We start from the raw sequence: 9,242 nt of genomic DNA on the forward strand, positions 1-9,242 counted from the left end.
GTGAACTGGCACAACACTGTCCACAGCAATCACTGAATTGATTAGAGCACGCAAATCGTCACAATTGTGCCTCACTTCACCACGCCAAACCACGTAAACCTACAGGCACAGCAGCCAGAAGCTCAAGTTCACCGGAAAGAGGAGGGGTTAACCAGGGCAAAGCGAAGTTAAAACAAACAAAAAAGTTCATTGAGTGGCTAAAGTAACGTGCAGTAACGGGGTGTCGGAAATGGTAACGGCGTTATAGTTACAGTCAGAGTAATTAGTTAGATTACTCGTTACTGAAAAAAAGTAATATCAACGCCGTCACTTCCAGCACTGTAGATCACTATAGATTACTACAGGACACTACACCAGCATTATATAGATCACTATAGATTACTACAGGACACTACACCAGTAATATTATATAGATTACTATAATTTACTACAGGACACTACACCAGTATTCTTATATAGATTACTATAGTTTACTACAGGACCCTCACCAGTATGATTATATAGATATTATAATAGTATTATATAAGTTACTCTAGTTTACTACAGGATACTACACCAGTATTATATGTTACTATTATTTACTGCACTAGTATTATAGAACACTATACTACAGGACAGCAGTATTGTGTCAGTGTTATTTATCATTTCTTTGCATGAGTTTACAGTGAGCTCTAACATATCAGCCTTTTCTTAGCTGCAAAAGCTTCTGGGAGAAGACAAATGGTCTTGCTGTATCACCTCACATGCATATAGATAAGTATAAGATGCCATAACTCTTGTGCGGAAGCTCTTCTGAAACATCAAAAACAAGTCTTTTATGGTGCTTTTTTGGATCTGGGAAAATAACTTGTAGGGTCTCTAGATGAGGCCCTCCCATCGCATCTGACGGACTGAACCCCATCATTAGTCAATCAGATAAAATCCGCTGCGGCCCTCCTGTGAAATTCAATTTGTTTGCTTTCCTGGATGGAATGTTTGCTGAGGATTTGCTCTGAGCTTCACCCGAGCCTCTCGCTCTCATGGCTGACCCTCGGCTGACACAATCCAGATGTTTCTCCACAATACAAATGTGTTCCAGACATGTTCTTTGACAACATGCAAAGTCATTCTCTTAACCCTTGGACGTAGAGAAATTACTGCCGTCTTTCTGTAATGTAATTATATATTTTAGTTCTTAATTATTTTAATGCAATTTAGTTTCTATATACCACATTTTGCATGACAACAAGGACAGGGTCACGTTTGCCCACTGATATAGATTACGACTTTATTGACAATTATTTTGCAATATAATTTGTGAAATATACTCAGTTATTTAAAGGGTGTCACAATAGAGAATCTAGCTTAAGCAGAAGTGTTGTAAACACAATACAAAATAACTCAAGTCACTCAAATGTCTACATATCTGCTCTTACCATTTTTTGAAAGGGAAACCAAAAACAGAATATCTTTACTTACAGAAACGGCTCAGTTATTAAGTTCTCCACCTAATAATTTCTTCACCTGTTTTCACAAAAATGTGTTAGAAACTGTGACCCAAACCGTATCCTATCTCTTATCTTAACTCTGACCCAAACCAAACTTTCAAGATCATTATGGCCCTAAATACTGGCCCTAACTTTAACCCTAATCCTGACTCTAAACTCTTACCATAAACATAACTCTACCAACCTTAAACCTAATCCATACATCTGCTCTTACCATTTTTTGAAAGGGAAACCAAAACAGAACATCTTTACCCACAGAAACGGCTCAGTTATTAGACTCTCCCCCTATTCGTTTCTCCTCCACCTGTTTTCACAAAGCAATGTGTTAGAAATGTTTTTGAAAAAACATGGTATGAAATATTTACTATATGTGTCCTAAGGGAACTGTCCTCAATTAACTTTTATCGAGTAGTTATTTTTTTAACTTTTAAACAATCGCATGAACTTAGTCGCATCCAATTGCAGTTTTGCATGGAAAGTAACACAGTGAGGCATCTAAAAACCTAAAACATTAAAACTAGTGCAGAATTTTTATCATAGCATCTTCTGATTTTTATGAGCGCTGTTTAAACTGATGACCTAATGACCTAGCGACAAAGGGCTAGCGTAACACTGCAGGCAATTCTACAGGATTACTACAGCAAATTCAGACAAATATTATAGTTTAACACAGGACACTAGATCACTGTTTTATAAGTATGTATGAAAGAATGAACAACTTATATAATAATTAAATTAATACTTTCTATGACACCATAATTGGAGTCTGGAAGTGTGTTTTTGTAATCCAGACAGATCTGATTACATAAGTGCCACTGGATGCTTTCGCAAGTGCTGACAGATTTAAGACTTATTGCGCTACACATTATTTTAGTTTTACTTCCCTTATCCCCACACAGAAAATTAGCCAATGTGATTTGTAGACACAGTTGTAGCTGAACCGGCAGATATGTCAACCTTTACTGGAACTATTGCTAGTGTGCAGTCTTTACTGGAAGGAGTGATTATATTTTGGTAAGAAAAAAAAAGACATTCAGATCTGTTAAGGAACATTTTGTCACAAAATGACCAATTGATAGTTTCGTTCAACTCATGAGTGTCACAACTAAATAAACTTTCAATATGTTAGATAAATACATTTAAGAGTATCACATTTACTCACCCTGAGTGTTCTTTTTTTTTTTTTTTTTTTTTTTCAAAAGTACTGCAGTTATACTGTAGTATTAATTAATTTATTCTTTCATTAATTGTCAAACCAGCTTAATACATTCCGGAGCGTGGGGAGTTGGAGCCAATCTCGGCAGCCGTTGGGAAAAAGGCAGAAAACAAATACATCATATACAGTCTGCCAATCCATCTCAGGGCAGACAGACAGACACATGCAGTTATATTTATACTAGTGGTGTCACTGTCCCTTTAATAGACTCTTAGTTTAAGTGCGCAGACACCTGGTCCACACTGCTGTGCATCTGAGTAACAACTTTACCTGGAGCAACAACACTTCCACTCTGGTCAGGAAGGCACATCAGCGGATCTACTTTCTCAGGAGGCTGAGACAAGCTGGACTCGGGAGCCCAGTCCTCACCAGTCTTGTGCCAGTTCACAGCTTTTCTGAACTAGTTCAAGATTAGTTCATACATGCTCAAAGTGAACAGTTCGCGTTTAAAGTTCACAATTTTAATTAGTTCAAAGTTCAGTTCATTTTACTTTTTTCGTGAGATATTCAAATAAATACTTTTTTCACACTACAAGCTAGAAATCACAATACGTTCTTTGAAACTGCTCATTGTAGATATTTGCTCATGACACTGCAATTGTGGGTTTCATACCAGGTGATGAAAATGTTCATAAGGAGAATCGGTGTCTGTCTCCGTGCCATCACTTCCACTAGCATTTTTTTTTTAATTGCAGTGCTTTCTCTCACTCTCTCTCTCTCTCTCTCTCTCTCTCTGTATCTCTCTCTTTCTCTCTCTCTGTATCTCTCTCTCTCTCTGTATCTCACTCTCTCTCTCTTTCTCTCTCTCTGTATCTCTCTCTCTCTCTGTGTATCTCTCTCGCCCTCACGCTCCGCGTCGTTGCTCACTTCCACTAGCAATTTTTTTTTAATTGCAGCGCTTTCTCTCACACACTCTCTCTCTGTCTCTCTCTCTGTATCTCTCTCTCTCTCTTTCTCTCTATCTCTCTCTCTGTATCTCTCTCTCTTTCTCTCTGTATCTCTCTCGCCCTCGCGCTCCGCCCTCCGCGTCGTTGCTCCTCTCTCTCGTCCTCGCGCTCCGCTCTCCGCGTCGTTGCTCCTCTCTCTGTATCTCTCTCTCTCTGTATCTCTATCTCTCTCTGTATCTCTCTCTCTCTCGCCCTCGCGCTCCGCATCCTTGCTCCTCTCTCTCTCGCCCTCACGCTCCGCTCTCCACGTCGTTGCTCCGCTGTGAGTTTGTGTCTCACCTAGAAAAATTCCCAGTCTGTCTCAGTGCAGCCCTGTATACAGGTCCTTCTCAAAAAATTAGCATATTGTGATAAAGTTTATTCTTTTCCATAATGAAATGATAAAAATTAAACTTTCATATATTTTAGATTCATTGCACACCAACCGAAATATTTCAGGTCTTTTATTGTTTTAATACTGATGATTTTGGCATACAGCTCATGAAAACCCCAAATTCCTCACAAAAATCTCACAAAATTAGCATATCATGAAAAGGTTCTCAAAACGAGCTATTAACCTAATCATCTGAATCAACAAATTAACTCTAAACACCTGCAAAAGATTCCTGAGGCTTTTAAAAACTCCCAGCCTGGTTCATTACTCAAAACCGCAATCATGGGTAAGACTGCCGACCTGACTGCTGTCCAGAAGGCCATCATTGACACCCTCAAGCAAGAGGGTAAGACACAGAAAGAGATTTCTGAACGAATAGGCTGTTCCCAGAGTGGGAAGTCTGTGGGAAGGAAAAAGTGTGGCAGAAAACGCTGCACAACGAGAAGAGGTGACCGGACCCTGAGGAAGATTGTGGAGAAGGGCCGATTCCAGACCTCGGGGGACCTGCGGAAGCAGTGGACTGAGTCTGGAGTAGAAACATCCAGAGCCACCGTGCACAGGGGTGTGCAGGAAATGGGCTACAGGTGCCGCATTCCCCAGGTCAAGCCACTTTTGGACCAGAAACAGCGGCAGAAGTGCCTGAGCTGGGCTACAGAGAAGCAGCACTGGACTGTTGCTCAATTTTTGCATGTCATTCGGAAATCAAGGTGCCAGAGTCTGGAGGAAGACTGAGGAGAAGGAAATGCCAAAATGCCTGAAGTCCAGTGTCAAGTACCCACAGTCAGTCAGTACCCATGCCATGCCGCACTGAAGCAGTCATTTCTGCAAAAGGATTCCTGACCAAGTATTGAGTGCATAACTGAACATAATTATTTGAAGGTTGACTTTTTTTGTATTAAAAACACTTTTCTTTTATTGGTCGAATGAAATATGCTATTTTTTTTAGAGAGGCACCGAATTCACTACAGTTTGTTTTTGTGTAAGGCAAAGAGAGCTCCAGCTGGATCCGGAGGCATACTGATGCTAAACAACACCCTTTGTGTTTGGAGTGCCCTTCTTCTCTTTGTTATTAATCTGAGATTAAGAAACACTGTATTCTTAGAAGTTTCAGGGTCAGTCCTGCTGCTCGGTGCCTTCTGGACCCCCTACCTCTTTCGCAACATTGTATTAATATTCCTTTTGCGTTTTACATGAAAGGAGATTGTTCCGTTTTTGGAATGTTTCTAGAATAACCTAGGAATTATTCTAGGTCAACAACACACACACACAGTCTGTCTGAGCAACAGAGACATAATACACTCATTGACTAAAAATGGTGCAGAAATGATTTATTATTGTCCATCCCTTCATTTATTTGTGATGTGGAGCTTTAATTAGCTTTTATTTTTTAATTATCTTTTATTTTATTTTATTCTTCCGTTTCACCTTAAATGTTGCAACCCCTGCCGCCTGTTGTACCATTTAAGGTGGAAAGGGAAAGTTAGCTAGCTAGCTACTAAGACAAACAACTAGCAATCTTTTTAATGCATGTTATGAAGAATATGCCATAAAACTTTGAAACTACACATTAAATTATGGTAATATTGTGCTAAGCGTAACTTTAAAAAGGAAAATACTTACATTTGTGGGTTTCTTTGGTCGCTTATGCTGCTATCTTATCAGTGATTCTCCCCCCTTCGTTTGAAGTGTGCCTCTGAAAAATCTCTGTTTGAAGGGTTAACAAGCCCTAATCCTTCCCTTTACCCCTCCAGCCTAATGAAAATCGGGACACCCCTCCTTCTTGTTGTGAACACGCAAAACAGAGAGGTAGGGCTAAGTGGTTGGATAAAGGGGTGAGATGGGATTGGGCCATTTGCTCACAGATGTTGCAACTTGGTCTGTAGAATCTGCATGTTAATAGGTTGTCAAAGCTGGCCTCCCAGCTGCTCCCATGAATGCCGGATTGGCAGTAAATGTGGCAACCAAGCAGATCAAGGAAGTGTTGCAATCTGGCGACATTCCTGTAATACCTGGGAAAACTTGCTGTGTGTGAGTGAGCATTATTCTGTTGAAAAATAGCAATTGGAAGCTCTGCAAGGAAAGCCACACAATGTGTGATTGTTTTGTTGATTAGATGTTTCACTCCTGACAGGGATATCTGTCTGAATCTCCTTCCCTGGGCCTTCTCCAAACATCCTCTTTCTGGAGGCTTAATAGTCTCAATATGGCAGTGAGCAAAATGGGCATCCCAAGAGAGACACTGAATTCACTACAGAGAAAAAAGTGAGCTTCAGCTGGATCCAGAGGAATACTGATTCTAAACAACAGCCTTAGAGTTTAGAGTGTTGGAGTCGTCGTTTTCTTTGTTGTTAATCTGACATTAATAAAACTTTAATTGTTAGGCTCTGTGTGGCATCCTGCAGCACAGATGTTGCAGCTTGGTCTGTAGAATCCTGCATGCTCATTTGTTTGATTGGCAGTAATAGTGACATTCCTGGAAATCCTGAAAAAAAACTTGCTGTGTGTTGGTGAGGATTATCCTGCTGAAAAATGCTATTTGGAAGCTCTACCTGTAACACCTCAGCCCATGTCTGTCTTCTGTTTCTCCCTCTTTTGGTCTCTTGTGCTTCTGCCCCTCTGTTTACCTGTCATGTGTTTCCCAGCCATGTGCTTCTGTTATGTTTTGGTCCTGTCTCCGCCCTAGCCCCCACCCTGTCATTAGTTATTTGTAACCCTGCCCCCTCTTGATTGATCCTCAGGTGTTTCCAGTTTCCTGTTCCCTCCTCGTGTATATAAGCCCCTTTGTTTCAAGCCTTCTTTGTCTAGTCTTTTGTTGGTTTGTTTGCTGTCTGTGGTCAGGTTTGTCTCATGCTGTTTGTTAGAGTCCTGTTTTCAAGTTTAGTGTTCTGTAGTTATGTTTTCATTGTAACTTTGGTTTATTTTGTTTGTTTGTTTGTTAGTTTGTTTTAGTTTGTTTATTTAATAAATTTAATTATATTCTGCACTTACGTCCATCCCCTCCTCATTCGTAACACTACCACGAAAGGCCACAGGATGCCCTTTACCTACTGCTGTACATACTGTTAGTGTCCTTTTATCACTACTAGGGGTGACTGACTGTCATGTGACACCATGCAATACGGATTTGTTAAGTTGTATAATGTCTATTGAATGTAAGCCGAGCTTTGTGAGGTAAATTCAAACTTTTATCAAAAGTATTTAGGGGGACTAAACTGTCATCATTTGGAAGGGCATCTAAGATGCCACTTAGTGAGGTACCTGTGGGGAACATCAATTTTATCTCATTGTGAGGGCACCTATAGAGGTCTGTATCATGTTTTCATGACTAAAGGGGCATCTGTTAGAACAGAGAAAAGTTTCCCATAAAATATACCATCCCTACTCTACATTACATTTTATCCATTGAAGGGGCACTGCACCTTTACAAGAGCAACTAATTGGGCATATCTGTATATTTTCACTACTGTAAAAGTACCCTAGACAGCATTGCATTCTATTTTCACCTTTGGAAAGGGCACCCTTTCGGACATTGTTGAGGAGAAAACCGAGAGAGCTACAGCAAATCCAGTAAATCATTGAATAGCATGTACCAGTATGGCTACGTATTTGAGCAGTGTCTTGTTAATATCTTGGTGTTCAGCTCTGATACTTGTGAAAGGCTCATATCTAGAGGACCTTAAGTCTTTGAAAAAAAATTGACTGAGAATAAATGGATGGATTCAGAATAGTTTTCGGGCCTGTATGTAACTTTAAACCTCGTAGGACAAATTTAGGAGAGGTTACAAAAATGTTACTCAGATAGCTTCCTGATCCATAATTGATACACCTGCGACCTTAACCCACATCAGATCTGTCTAACAGGAATCCTCCTAGTACAGGAAATGAACCCTGATAACAGCCTTTAGTATCCTCAACCCACTCTAAGATATAAACACTGCCCTACAAAACAACTTCCAAGGCCTGAACAAATGGTCATCATGACACAGCCAAACCACAGCGAAGTCTGAATTCCTGACTTGAGCAATCCAGAGACAAAACTGGTGAGAAAATCTGCTTAAATGTTAATAAACACTCTAATCACTAAGCCACCACTTAGCACGTGTTTTCAGAAAATCACTGTGCGTGTGTGTTGTGAGTGTACTCACTAGTGTGTGCATGTGTGTTCACTGTACGAATGGGTTAAAGGTGGAGGCCGAATTCCATCTGTGCCAAGCACAAGTGTGGTGTATATGCTTTTCTTGTCTAGGAGAAACTTTAAAAAGCAGGACCTCTTTTCTGAGCGACACCATTTAGTTTTTATGTCTGTGAAACAAATACACTAGCTACACCCAACACCAAATATATTGAGTACTACATTAACCACTTTGCAACACCTGACAACACACCTGTTATATCATAACAGCCACTTGGCCTTAGTGAACACATAGCAATAGCTTAGAAACTGTCCAGAACATTAATCACTTAGGCTCTGCAACTATTCTACATTTTTCCATAAAATGCCTTTTTTATTTATTCATATTATCATTAAAATATATATGTAATATAATGTGGGTGCCTGTAGTAATTATAATTGTTTGTAGAAAAATAAATAATAAGGAAGTATTAGCATTTATTAGGTGCTATTTCACTCATCTCTTTACATATAACTATATTGCATAATAATGCAAGATATTTCTTTCTTTCTTTTATTTATAATTATTTAGTGAAAGGTATTATTGTTGGTCACTGACCTCAGATTGAGCCTACAGCTATAGCTTACATATGCTGCCCTCTTCAGGTGAGGACATTCAGAAACAAGTCAGGTTTAGACAACAGTCACTAATACAGTCACTGAATTAACCTTGTCAATGCAGTTTAAGTTTAAACATTTAACAAAATAGTAGAAATCATGATTAATATTAATAGAGATAAAAAAATGTGTAAAAAAAATTAAGCAGTAGAAAGCAGTGCAAATAATAATGTACAAAATACTGTGTAACTTCTTAAACAAAGGTGAGCAGACTGCAGTCATGCCAGCCCTCTGTGGAGAAGACTGAACTAAAGTTGGTTGAAAAACATTTTTTCAGGAGCTAGGTATCTAGCAACCACAGCTATGTATTTTACATGTATTTTATTAGTGTTGGTGTACACCAAATGTCTTTGTTACACCCCCCAGGTGTAAGTTAGGTTGTAGCAGTTTGAGCAGGGCCTAAATAAAAGCTGAATACACGATACAGAGG

The sequence above is a fragment of the Astyanax mexicanus genome, chromosome 19, assembly GCF_023375975.1.
Source record: "Astyanax mexicanus isolate ESR-SI-001 chromosome 19, AstMex3_surface, whole genome shotgun sequence".
NCBI lineage: Eukaryota > Metazoa > Chordata > Actinopteri > Characiformes > Acestrorhamphidae > Astyanax > Astyanax mexicanus.